The sequence below is a fragment of the Macaca fascicularis genome, chromosome 11 (assembly GCF_037993035.2).
Source record: "Macaca fascicularis isolate 582-1 chromosome 11, T2T-MFA8v1.1".
NCBI classification, from domain to species: domain Eukaryota; kingdom Metazoa; phylum Chordata; class Mammalia; order Primates; family Cercopithecidae; genus Macaca; species Macaca fascicularis.
Genome location: NC_088385.1, coordinates 64,748,409 through 64,762,630, shown reverse-complemented (window position 1 = coordinate 64,762,630; position 14,222 = coordinate 64,748,409). Strand labels below are relative to the sequence as shown.

General features: G+C 40.7%; 1 long non-coding RNA gene across 3 annotated transcripts; it reads left to right on the top strand.

Annotated features, from left to right (window-relative positions):
- The first annotated feature begins 5,347 nt into the window (after window positions 1–5,347).
- LOC107126716 (uncharacterized) lies at window positions 5,348–10,004 on the top strand. 3 transcript variants are annotated; one of them, XR_012420422.1, is made up of 4 exons: window positions 5,348–5,673; window positions 5,951–6,210; window positions 8,883–8,991; window positions 9,791–10,004. It is a non-coding gene; the product is annotated as an uncharacterized lncRNA (long non-coding RNA). The 3 variants fall into 3 exon arrangements; XR_001483452.4 differs by lacking the exon at window positions 8,883–8,991 and having other exon boundaries at window positions 5,951–6,034; XR_001483451.4 differs by lacking the exon at window positions 8,883–8,991.
- Window positions 10,005–14,222: the final 4,218 nt, after the last annotated feature.

Sequence of the window (14,222 nt, the reverse complement as noted above, 5' to 3'; positions counted from 1 at the left end):
GAGGGGCGGGGCGAGGGGCGGGGCGAGGGGCGGGGAGAGGGGCGAGGGGCGGGGAGAGGGGCGAGGGGCGGGGCGAGGGGTGGGGGGAGGGGCGGGGAGAGGGGATGGGGAGAGGGTGTAGGGGGAGGGGCGGGGAGAGGGTGTAGGGGGAGGGGCGGGGAGAGGGGGTAGGGGAGGGGAGGGGAGAGGGGGTAGGTGGAGGGGCGGGGAGAGGGGGGTAGGTGGAGGGGCGGGGAGAGGGGGTAGGTGGAGGGGCGGGGAGAGGGGGTAGGGGGAGGGGCGGGGAGAGGGGGTAGGGGGAGGGGCGGGGAGAGGGGGTAGGGGGAGGGGCGGGGGGAGGGGCGGGGAGAGGGGGTAGGGGGAGGGGCGGGGAGAGGGGCGCGGGGACAGATGCTGTTGGGCGGAGCTGCGTCTTGTGACTTCCCTCAAAGGCAACACCCGGGCTGCCGAGGACTTCGCTGCTGCCCACCCAGTGTGGGTGACAGGCCTTTACAAGCGTTGTTCTGCCGCTTCCTGCTGCCTGCTGAGCTGCTAAGGGTGTCCCGCCTCCTCGCAGACACTCCTTCCTCACCTCGGGGCAAATATTGGCCACTAAGTGCTCTTGTGCCGCCGAAGGTCTCGGCCATCCTGCCACTCCCGGCCTTCTTCAGGGACAGGCTAGTTGTCATCGCTGGCCCGCCACTTTCCCGACCCCTGCCATCCCTCAGATCCACTCAGCCCAAGGATGTCTCAGGCCATATTGAAAGCAGTATTTTTCAGAAACATTTTAAAACTATAAAGAGTGACGAGTCACATCAAAATCCTCAAAATGTAGGATCAACGACATTTTTTCTTCCCATCTGTACCCATTCACTTACCCTACTCTTCTGCACTCCCCCCGACCAATAACTCCCTGATAACAAAGCGCACCGTGTTTACTTCTACCTCTCAGCCTTAACTCACATTGTTATTTCCATCTTTAAGCTCCTTGCCTCAGCCCCTATTATTGGGGCCCAGGTCAAATCTGCCTACTCCACAGGGCATTCCCAGATACCTTAATCAAAATTAATGTCTCCTGATCTCCCAATGTACAAAGTACTTTATACCTGTTAATCATTTTCATCGTGGCCTGCCAGGTTTTATCCAATTTGTGTTTCTCTTTTCCTACTAAATTATTCCACTCAGCTCACACATTTATTCAGCACCTACTAATGGGTCAGGCAAGGTGTTAAGAGACTGAGGAAACAGATGACTAAGAAAATTGCTAAAGATGAAAAGCAGCATGTGGTTTATGTAAGAAACATATCTGAATAATATAGGCTCACCAGGCCTTTACAGTTATGAACAGTGCTTTATGTGTCATATATGCTCAGTAAATATCTAAACTGGGTGGGATGCTAGTATAGTCATTCATTTGGAATATTATAAAAATACAAACACCTCCTATGTACATAGACTGCTAAAGCCAGAAGTCAAAAACAAAGTAACTACTTTTTAATTAAACTCACCTTGGATACATTATTTCTAATCCTCACTACAACCCTGCAAAGTATTATCTCTAATTTGCAGATAAAGAAAGTGGGCTCAGCAAAATTCAATAATTTATCTAGGACCACACAACTAGCTTTCAATCCAGTTATAGAACTAAAACATACACATATGGAAAACTAAGCCATTACAATTCAGTGTGATTAGTGTGGAATACTGAAGGAAGGCTAGATATGCCTAGAAATGGACCATAGCCTACACACATTTGAAATACTATTTGGATTTTTTTTCATGGTTTCTTTTTTTATACATAGATTCAGGTGGTTTATGTGTAGGTTTATTATTCAGATATATTATGTAGTGGTGAGGTCTGGGCTTCTAGTGTACCCATCACCCAAACAGTCAACATTGTAACCAATAGTTAATTTTTCAACCCTCACCCTTTCCCTCCCACTCTCCCCACTTTTGGAATCCCCAGTGTCTATTATTCCCCTCTGTATGTCCACGTGCACCCAATCTTTAGCTTCCACTTATAAGTGAGAACATGTGGTATTTGATTTTCTGCTTCTGAGTTATTTCACTTAGGATAATGGCCCCCAGCTCCATCCATGTTGCTGCAAAATACATTTCATTATTTTTATGGCTGCATAGTATTCCACGGTGTATGCATACCACATTTTATTTAACCATCTGTTGGTGGACACTTAGGTTGATGGTTGGTTCTATGTCTTTGTCTTTTTGTCATACAATTTCTTTTTTTTTTTTTTTTTTTTTTCTTTTTCAGAGACAGGTTCTTGCTCTGTCACCCAGGCTGGTGTGCAGTGGTGTAATCATAGCTCACCACAGCCTTGAACTCTTGGGCTCAAGCAACCCTACCACCTCAGTCTCTCGAGTAGCTAGAACCACTGGCATGCACCATCATGTCTGGTTAACTTTTTAATTTTTTGCAGAGATGGAGGTTTTTTGCTATATTGCTCAGGCTGGTCTCAAACTCCTGTCATCAAGTGATCCTCCTGCCTCAGCCTCCCAAAGCTCTAGGATTACAAGCACGAGCCACCACACCCAGTGATAATTTGTTTTCCCTTGGGTAGTCAGTAGTGAGATTGCTGGGTGGGTCAAATGGTAGTTCTATTTTTAGTTGAGAAATCTCCATACGAGTTTCCACAGAGGTTGTACTAATTTACATTCCCACCAACAGTGTATAAGCAATCCCTTTTTTCTGAATTCTCATCAATATCAGGTTTTTTTGACTTTTTAATAATAGTCATTCAGACTGGTGCGAGATGGTATCTCACCGTGGTTTTAATCTGCATTTCTCTGATGATTAGTGATGCTGAGAATTTTATCATGTTTATTAGCCACTTGTATGTCTTCTTTTGAGAAATGTCTATTCCTGTCCTTTGCCTACTTTTGAATAGGATTATTTGGTTTTTTCTGGTTGAGTTCCTTGTAGATTCTGGATATTAGTCCTTTGTTGAATGCATAGTTTGTAAATATGTTCGTCCATTCTGTAGGTTATTTGATTATTTATTTATCTTACTATGCAGAAGCTTTTTAGCACAATGAAACTCATTTGTCTGTTTTTGTTTTTGTTGCATTGCTTTTGAAGACTTGCTCATAAATTCTTTGCCTAGGTCAGTGTCCACAAGACCTTTTCCCTAGGTTTCCTTCTAGGGTTTTTATTGTTTCAGGTCTTAAATTTAACTCTAATCCATTTTGAGTTGTTTGGTATATGGTGAAAGAAAGCGGTCCAATTTCTTCCTCTGCATGTCTATCCACTTTGTCTAGCACCATTTATTAAAGAGTGTCTTTTTCTCATTATTTTTGTTGTCATTGTCTAAGATCAGTTGGTTGTAGGTATGTGGCTTTATTTCTGGATACTATTTGCAACACCCTTCAGCTACAGGAATAAGTAAAAAAGTACAAACCAAAAGCTGCAACATTTCCTTACTAAATCAGCTAACACTCTTTCAATACTGATTGTTGAAGAAACAGAGGGAAAAAAATCATATCACAGTATCAATGGCGGTCTAGATATTGGAATTTTCTTGTTACATTCTTCTGAAATTTTCTAATGTTCCTCAATAAGCATATATTACCTCTATAATCAGAAAAATCAACTTTAAAAAATAAAGTGGGCTTTGGATGTCATGTGTAACTTCATCTGTATACAGTATAAAGTATGGAATAAAAAGGCATTAAGGAAGAGATAATGAAGTGCAAATACAAATGAGTTTTAAAAAGAAAAAGAATTACCACAAAGAAATTAGAGCAAGGGCAAAGATTTAGCTATAAGGATTTTCATTTCTCCATTGTAGCACTAATTGAGAGCAAAAATGGCCAGGCCAGTGGCATGTAATCATAGCTATTTGGGAGGCTGAGGCAGGAGGACTGCCTGAGCCCAGAAGTTCAAGACCAGCCTGTGTGATACAGCAAGACACCTCCTCCTCCTCCTCAAAAAAAAAAAAAAAAAAAAGGAGTGGGGGAAGACATCAATTGTTTAAATATCCAACAAGAGGTATAATGGAACATATATGACCACGTTAAGTGTCTCTTTTAAACAAAATATTTTCATTAAAATTTTTTGGGTTTTTTGGAGCTGGAGTCTTGCTCTGTTGCCCAGGCTGGAGTGCAGTGGCGCCATCCCGGCTCACTGCAACCTCGGCCTCCCAGGTTCAAGTGATTCTCCTGCCTCAGTGAGCTGGGATTGTGCCACTGCACTCCAGCCTGGGCGACAGAGCGAGACAGCAGCTCGGGGAAAAAAAAAAAAAAAAAAATTTCAGGCCGGGCACAGGTGGCTCATGCCTGTAATCCCAGCACTTTGGGAGACTGAGGCGGGCAGATCACTTGGGATCAGGAGTTTGAGACTAGCCTGACCAACATGGTGAAACCTCATCTCTACTAAAAATAGAAAAATTAGCTGAGTGTGGTGGCACCGCCTATAATCCCAGCTACTCAGGAGAGTGAGGCAGGAGAATTGCTTGAGCCCAGGAGGCGGAGAGGCTGCTGTAAGCCAAGATCAGGCCACTACACTCCAGCCTGGGCAACACAGTGAAACTTTGTCTGGAAAAAAAAAAAAAAGTTTTTTAAGTTCCAAAGTAGCATATACAGTATGATTCCATTTTGAATTTGTACTTACTATAATTCATAGAAAGGGTCTGGAAGATTCCTACAAAGTATTCACACTGGTTGTCTTTAAATGGGTAGGATTTGGAGGTTTTGTGTTTTGGGGGTTTTTTCAGCCTTCATTTTCTAAAGCAAAAATAATTGCTTTTTCATGGGAACTAAATTATTTACAATTTTATAAATCTATCACAGTAAAAAATAAATTACATATAATTGTAAAGAGTTTACCACCTTTCAGCTGTGAAAGTTGATCATATAAATCGGGCCATTTTTGTCATACCTATTAAAAAGTGGAGAGGCCAGAGGGAGAAAACATTCAGGTCACAAATATCACTTGAAAAATATAATTCTCTACAGGCCTGGCTGCTGAAACTGCCTGCTAACACTTAAAACCAATTTAATCTAAAGGCTACTAAGACAGCCTGCTACAATTCTAAGATGAATTTTACCCACCACTGTCACTCAGCAATCAAAATTTGCCAACCCCACCAAAACATTTTAAAAACTAACGTCCAATTCATCTATCAACGACCAACAATAAATTCCCTGAGAGTAAAGCCTTTGCTTAGCTTTCCAGTCCCGTTAAACGGCGAAAAGAACAAAAGGGTCCCCAGGACCCTGCCCAACGATACGCCACACTCTGTCTACCAAAGCCACCCAGCCAGAACACGCCAGGTGACTGGCAGGCAGATACTTCCGGAAGAAGTCGGTCCTCCGAACCTGGAAGTGAAGCAGAAGACGCACAGTATTCTGGGAGGAGTTAGGGAGGCGGGATTGTAGTTGCTGGCTGTTACCAGGACAACCGGAGGCGATTGACCGTTATCTGCGGTTTGCAGCCGTTAGCGGGAGAGGCAGAGAAGTTCAGAGGTCTTTTAGGATGTGCTAAAGGGTCGTGAGGGCTCTCTCAAGATTTTCCTCACAATAGGTTATCCAGTCGTGCCCCTTGGCCCAGCCGCTGGCCCCGGGGATCTGAGTCGCACCCTCTTTGTTTTTCTCTGAGTCTGTCTTAAGGTGAAATGAAGTGTGGCCCAGTGGCTCCTCATTGTCGCTTCTCTAGTTTTCTGCCTCCTTTTAGAAAATGTAAGTTGAGAATTTCTAATCTACATCGAGATGTGTTCTAATGCGCTTGTTTTTAAAATTGTGGAAAACTTTTTAAAAGAAAATAAATCTCACCAGTCATCAGAAGTAACAAACTTTTCATGCATTACCTATTAATTTTTTTCTGCATATTTTTTCATAGTTAAGATAATTTAGGGAAACCATTTTGTGTCCTGCATATATGAGCGAATACAATATAATTTTGGTATCAATATCATAGCAACAAAGAAGGCATTGAAGACTTTAAATCTGTTTACAGTGAATTGAGAAGACAGGATGAAGTGGACACAGCATGTGAAGACAATTCTTTCAAGAAGTTTGGCTGTCAAGGAAAATAGAGAATGTGAGTAGCCGAAGGAGAATGACAGGCGAAAGAAAGAAATTGGGAGCCAGACAATACAGCCGGACAGTTTACACCTGTATTGATGTCCCACCTTTTTCACAAAAGATTGAGTATGCTTGGGGAAAAACTACACACTATCATAGGAGAAAATGATTGGAAGAGAAACTGAGGCAAAGGTAAATGGAAAACAAAATAAAGCCAGGAGTATGTTAATACCCCAAAACTTCATACCAAAAGGTCCATGTAATTACTAGAGGGGTGCCACAGATTGGGCTCTGAGGTTCCTAGCAACTAAACCAAAGGGAAAATATAACTTTCACATGATCCATATGGGGGGGTCTAATGGCATATTATAGAATCCTGTTACACATTAGCTGTATGAAATTGATTGGGTAATGTAAGCTCTTTAGACCTCTTTTCTCCATCTCTTAAAGAGTGGGGAGAGGAAGAAGAAGACCGTTAGACGAGTTGATCTTTTAATACCTCTTCCACCACTGACAGTCTATGATCACACAGGCCAGAGATGGCAAACTCAAATGCCTAAATTAGGGACTAAGAAAGTTTCATAAGTGAGGAAATGGACTGAATGTGACAAAAGCAAGGAGTGATAGAGATTAGAATGGTAGACTTGATTGAGCTGTCCCATCTAAAACTCCAGCCAGTTCTTGCAAGAATAAGGATTCAGTGTTGCCAGATATTCTGATTTTTCAGGAGAAACAGAAAAATCATATTTGCGATAATATTATACAAAACAAAACACCTCTACTGGCTAGATACAATTCATGAGTCACTAATTTTCAACCTCTGCTATAGGTGAAAGGACCTCAACAAGAGGGATAATTGTTTGAATTAAAGAATTAAGTATGAAAAAAGAGGAAGAAGTCAAAAAGAATACCAAGATTTCCCCTTGGTAATAAGGAGGAGGTAGTAACATTGATACTAAAATCAGCAGAAGGTTTGGGGAGAGAAGGTGCTTGATTGTGAGTTTCTTGAACATGGGGCAAACTTATTCATATGTATCCATAGCACATGAATCCAGTTCAGCTGTTGGGTTTGAGAAATCTGTGGGATTTATCAGGGAAAAGGGTGCAGGAATGTAGGTCAGGAGTTTGGGGAAAGAAGATGAAAAAGGAGTTTAAGATGTAAGATTCATTCTTTCAATAAAGTTTTATTAATTATATATCACAATATGTATTTTCATGAGACTCTAAACTGTCTGAGGGCAGAAACCGCGGTTTTTTTTAACCACTTACCCAGCACCTAGCACAATACAGAGTCAGTGCTTATGTATGTTGAATAAACAAATGAAAAAATACAAAACACAATGCTTTACAGTATAGAAGATGCAGAGTTGAATTAGAAAATCTTAAGGGAACAAGAAACACTGGGGTCTACTTGAGGGTGGAGGGTGGGAGCATGGAGAGGAGCAGAAAAAATATGGGGTACTAGGCTTAATACGTGGGTGATGAAATAATCTTTACAACAAACCTTCATGCGTACCCCCAAACCTAAAATAAAAGTTTTAAAAGAAGAAAATCTTCTTAAAGAAGTTTATAGAGCAGGGGCCCCATCTCCTTAAAAAAAAAAAAAAAAAAGAAAAAGCGAGTTTATAGGTCAGAAAGTAAGACAAGTCTTACACATAAGCAGCTAATGCAAGTTTTAAAGTAGTGCCATTTAAAAACAAAAAAGTACCATGGGATTCAGAAGGGAAAGATCTTTTTAGAGGAAGTTAAGAAGTTAAGCTCCATCTTTCTAGATAGTGGCAAGTTAAGATTAGATCACACAGGTGTTAGGAGAGGAACTGGTCAGAAGCAGTTAAATAGAAGATGTAGGCCGGGTGCGGTGGCTCACACCTGTAATCCCAGCACTTTGGGAGGCTGAGGTACATGGATCACTTGAGGTCAGGAATTCGAGACCAGCCTGGCCAACATGACAAAACTCCGTCTGTACCAAAAATACAAAAATTAGCCGGGTGTGGTGGTGCACACCTGTAATCCCAGCTACATGGGAGGTTGAGGCAAGAGAATCACTTGAGCAGGGGAAGCAGCCACTGCCCTCCAGCCTGGGGGGCAGAGTAAGACTCCATCTAAAAAAAAAGAAGAAGAAGAAGAAGAAGATGTATACCCTTCTTTTGAAAGTAAGTATTTGAAACTGCCAAAAAAAAAAGAGTGAATAGTGAAACAGTTTGAAGCCAGAACCTTGAGAATCACCCACATATAAAGAAGGTGAGGAAGAAAAACCAACAAAGTAAACAGAGAAAAAGTCATCAGAAAGCTAAGAGAAACATCAGGAGAGTGGGTTTCACAGGAACTAAGATTCCAGGTTTCAAGAAGGAACGTTCAGTCAATATTGTCAAATACTACAGAGACAGCAAGCCATCAAGGAGGGTAAAGGCCATTGGATTTGATGATTAAGGAAATCACTGATGACTTTAAACAACTGGCCAATGAATATAAGAAGAGGAGCTTTAAAAAGCAGTAGAATTGAGAGGCTTGTTGATTTGTTTAGGGAGGTAGGGAATTGGGTTCCTTAGGAGCAGGGGGAAAAAATAGGCAAGATTAAGCTGCAAAACAGGACAAATTTATGAAGCAAGGTTTTGGAGAATCTAAGTAGTAATGAGATCAAGAAATGAAGGAAGAGTAACATCAAGAATAAGCATTATAATTCTAACAAATATTGTTCAATTACAAGTAACTTTTTAATGTCTATCATCATGTTTTCCTGCCCAGTGGCCTGGTTTCTTTTCACCTTTAGCCCTAAAATAAATTCATAATCTAAAAAATAGTATTAGAACTTCAACTTAGTAATATTTCCTAATGTTGCTTTTAAATCCTCTTTTTCTAAACAGGTATTATCAGCAGGGCGTGGTGGCTCACACCTGTAATCCCAGCACTTTGGGAGGCCAAGGCAGGCAGATCAGCTTAGGTCAGGAGTTCAAGACCAGCCTGGCCAACATGGTAAAACCCTGTCTCTACTAAAAATACAAAAATTAGCTGAGTGTGATGATGGGCGCCTGTAATCTCAGCTACTCAGGAGGCTGAGGCAGGAGAATTGCTTGAACCCAGGAGGCAGAGGTTGCAGTAAGCCAAGATCGCACCTCTGCACTCCAGCCTGGGTGACAGAGCGAGACTCCATCTAATAAATAAATAAATAGGTATTATGATGTATAATAAATAAATAAATAGGTATTATGGTGTATAATTCCTGATTTTTTGGTTGCTCCATGTCCCTTTCAGGAAACCACCACTCACCAGCCTTAGCTGGTTCAAGTGGGACTGATTCCCAACTACCCACCCTGCCCCCATTCCTACACTTGATTCAGACCTGACCAATGAGAAACATCATTGGTACTTTTGCTGGCACTATTTATTTAATTTTTGTTTTGTTTTGTTTTGTTTTGTTTGAGACGGAGTTTCACTCTTGTTGCCGAGGCTGGAGTGCAATGGCGCAATCTCGGCTCACCGCAATCTCAGGTCACCGCAACCTCCGCCTCCCAGGTTCAAGTGATTCTCCTGCCTCAGCCTCCCAAGTAGCTGAGATTATAGGCATGTGCCACCACACCCAGCTAATTTTTTATTTTTAGTAAAGACGGGGTTAATCCATGTTGGTCAGGCTGGTCTGGAACTCCCGACCTCAGGTGATCCACCCACCTCAGCCTCCCAAAGTGCTGGGATTACAGGCGTGAGCCACCGCACCCGGCCCGCTGACACTATTTAAAAAAAAAAAAGCTTCTCTCCCTCTGATGTTATACTGCAGGTGCTAAAGACCATACAGACACAGAGCAGACAGGCCACCTTTGCTACCACATGGAGGTTTGTCTAATATTGAGGCTAAAGAAGCTGAGCTGGAAGACAGAGAGACCAAATCCTGATGACATTGTTTGAACCCAGAGATCCGGACATGCCTGAAGACTAGTTTTACCACTGGACTTATCTGTTAAATGAGCCAATAAACTCTCTTTTATACTTAACCTTGGGTTTTACCTGGATTTTTGTCATTTACAGCTCAAAGTATTCTAATATAGAAGTATACATCATTAAATCAACATTATTTCTTTTTTTCTCTGTCTTATTTTAAATGTAACTCTGTAATGTACTCTAAAAGCATTCTACAGCCTCACTAAGTTAATTCACAAATTTGGTAAAATTCCAATATTAATCCCAAAAGTATTTTAAGAGCCTGTTTTTGTTGTTTGTTTGCTTGTTTGGGACTAAACAGAATTACTCCAAAATTCATTGAGAGAAAACATGAAAAAAAAAACAAGAAAATAGAATTCATAAAGGGGAATTGTATTATAATAAAGTGTAAAACAAGAATAATAAACATAGCATGGTAATGGAATAAACAAACAGTCATGGAACAGAATTCAAAGCCTGAATATATCTAAGAGCACTTACCAAATTTAATATGTGGTAAATCAAAAAAAGATGAATCCAGTGAAAACATTGAACTAGATTTAGAGGAGAAAGATAATTAGATCTTTACCTTATTCCCAGAATAAATTTCACATGGATTTGTGACTTAAGTGTAAAAACTGAAGCCAGATTCTCAATATATGTTGATTGGCATATAATTGGCACAATCTTTAGCAATATCAATTAAATATTAATAACTTTCAATACAGCCTTTCAATTCTAGAAATATATCCTACAGAAACAAAATATCTGCATAAATATGGGTAATGCAGTATTGGAATATCAAAAGTACTACACTTATGAAATAGGATATGAATACCTATATCATGCATTCACAGAGGGGCAATATCGCAACCAGGAGGTGAAAATTGATTTTTGAGGGAAATTTTTTTTTCTAAATCATAGATATGTGTAAAGCATATAAACAGATATATAGTATATATGTGGTATTAAAACTTCATGGGACAGTAATAATTAAGAAAAAATGTCTATGCTGGGTGCAGTGGCTCACACCTGTAATCCCAACACTTTGAAAGGCCGAGGTGGGTGGATCATGAGGTCATGAGTTCAAGACCAGCCTGGCCAAGATGGTGAAACCCCATCTGTACTAAAAATACAAAAATTAATCCCAGCTACTCAAGAGGCTAAGCCAGGAGAATCGCTTGAACCTGGGAGGTGGAGGTTGCAGTGAGCCAAGATCATGCCATTGCACTCCAGCCTGAGCGACAAAGTGAGACTCCATCTCAAAAAAGAAAAAAGAAAAAAAGTCTAAAAGGCTGAGAAAAACTGTCGTATACAATTTGATACCATGTTAAAAAGAATGAGGTAGACTTGTATGTTGACAAAAGAGGATGCCCCAAGATGCACTGTTTTTAAAAAACAAGTTGTAAAATAATATGCATAATAGGATTCCTTTTTTAATGATTAATATATGTTGATACAAACAAAAAAGTATTGATGGTGTTTTTCTTTGGGGTTAAAATTAATGTTTAATTCTATATTAAGTAGAGGGGTCCAGCCAGAGGAGGGTCAGAACAGGGGCCCCTACCTTGGTGTAAGTACTACAATATAATTCCCACAGTCTGAGTTTTGAAGATCGCATCCCCAAGGTGTCATTAAATAAGGTTTTTTTTTTTATTCCCTCTATTTCCTGTAAATTGATGTTTAGATCTAGGAGCTTGATCAGATTCAGATTCAAAGATGTTGGTAGTATTTCATAAGTGACTTTGTGTGCACCCATCAGGAGGCACATAAAATCTATCACTTTTTAATTGAGTTATAATTAAAATACACAGATAGTAACAGCTCAATTTGTTTTCACAATTGCGTGCACCCATGTAGCTTCCTCCAAAAACAAGACACAGAATATTTCCTTCATTCTGGAAAGTTCTCTCATGGGTCTTTATAGTCAGTTCCTGTCCAGCCAACTATTTTCTCATTTCCATCACCACAGATAGTGTCTTAGTTATTTTATGCCATATCACAAAATACCCTAGACTGGGTAATTTATAAATAATAGAAACGTATTTATCACAGTTCCAAAGGCTGGGAAGTCCAAGATGAAAGCACCAGCAGATTCAGTATCTGCTAAGGGCTTGTCTCTGCTTCCAAGAGTAGTGCTTTGTTGCTGCAACCTCACATAGTGGAAGAGGCACTGTGTTCCCACATGGCAGAAGAGACAGAAGGACCAGGCAGCTCCCTGAAGCCTCTTTTATAAGGGCACTAATCCCATTCACAAGGGCAGAGCACTTACCCACTTACCAAATGGCCCCACCTCTTAATAACACCACAATGGAGATTAAATTTCAACACAAATTTTGGAGAGACATAGGCATTTAAACCATAGCAGGCCAGGCACGGTGGCTCATGCCTGTAATTCCAGGACTCTGGGAGGCCAAAGAGAGTGGATCACTTGAGGTCAGGAGTTCAAGACCAGCCTGGCCAACATGAGGAAACCCCGCCTCTATAAAAATACAAAAATTAGCCAGGCATGGTGGCACACACCATTAGTCCCAGCTACTCAGGAGGCTGAGGCACAGGAATCACTTGAACCCAGGAGGCGGAGGTTGCAGTGAGCTGAGATTGCACCCCCCTGCACTCCAGCCTGGGCAACAGAGTAAGACTCTGACTAAAAAAAAAAAAAAAAAAAAACCCATAGCAGATAGTTTTGCCTATTCTTGGACTTCCTATGAATGAAATAATACAGTATGTAGTATTTTATGTCCAGTTTCTTTAACTTAACAAAATGTTTTTTAAATGTATCTCCATGTTGTTGCATATATTAATGCACTAGTTCATCATTTTTTATTGCTAAGTAATATTCCATTATGTGAATATACCATAATTTGTTTATCCATTCTCCTTTTCATAGACATTTGGGGTGTTTCCAGTTTGGAACTGTTTGGGAATAATAGTTTGGGAATAAAGCTGCTGTGAACTTTTTGTTTTTCTGTTTTAGAGACAAGGTCTCACTCTGTTGCCCAGGCTAGAGTGCAGTGGTGCCATCCTGACTCACTGAGCCTCGACATCCTGGGCTCAAGTGATTCTCCCACCTCAGCCTCCAGAGTAACTGGGACTACAGGTGCAAAACGCCCCACATGGCTAAATTTTTTAATTTTTTTGTACAGACAGGGTCTCACTATGTTGCCCAGGCTGGAATTTTTTAGTACTTTTGTAGAGAAGGGGTCTCTCTATATTGTCCAAGCTGGTCTCAAACTTCACTTCAAGTGATCCTCCCACCTTGGCCTCCCAAAGCACTGGTATTATAGGTGTGAGCCACTATGCCCAGCCCTGAACATTCTTATGCACACCCTTTTGTGGGCATTTTAATTTCTTGTCAGTAAGTACTTGGAAATGAAAATTATTATTTAACTTCAAAAGAGACTGTCAAACAGTTCAAAGTGGTTGTATCATTTTTCATTTCCAACAGCAATGTATGAAAGTCCTAGGTGCTCCACATTCCATCAAAATTTAGTGTTGGTGGTCTTTTTTATTTGGGGTTGTTGTGTGTGTGTGTATATGTGTATGTGCAAGTGGTGTATGTGCTGTTAGCAGTTATTGATTATCATTACTTACATATATTAATTAAGGTTTACAAAATGGTGATATTCTAATTCTGTCATCCATATATTTGCTGAAATGCTTTTATAAAAAGAAACTTCCCTTCAACATATATTTGGTCTCCCTAAAATACAGTTTATATGGGAAAGGCAGGATTCATGCTTAATTCTTTCCCTTTATTTAACAATTTTCAGCAATGAGTTGGTTCCCTCATATCCATCAAAGACTACAAGTGAGAGTTGTGAGGGTTTTAAAGAATTTAAGAATTTAAATGCAGGCCGGGCATGGTAGCTTATGCCTATAGTCCCTGCACTTTGAGAGGCCAAGGCGGGCAGATTGCTTGAGCTCAGGAGTTCAAGGCCAGCCTGAACAACATAGCGAAAACCCATTTCCACAAAAAAAAAAATCAAAATTAGCCAGGCATGGTGATGCACGCCTGTAGTCTCAGATACTCTGGAGTCTGAGGTGTGGGGATTGTTTGAGCCCAGGAGGTCAAGACTGTGCCACTGCATTCAGTGGAGCGAAACCCTGTCTCAAAAAAAAATATTTTCAATAGTGGTTGAGCATTCCTAATCCAAAAATCCAGATTCCAAAATCTGAAACTTTTTGAGCACCAACATGATTCCACAAGTGGAAAATTCAACACCTGACCACATGTGACAGGACACAGTGGAGACTGAAAGCAGCCATGTTGGCTGTCACTGTTGTTTACC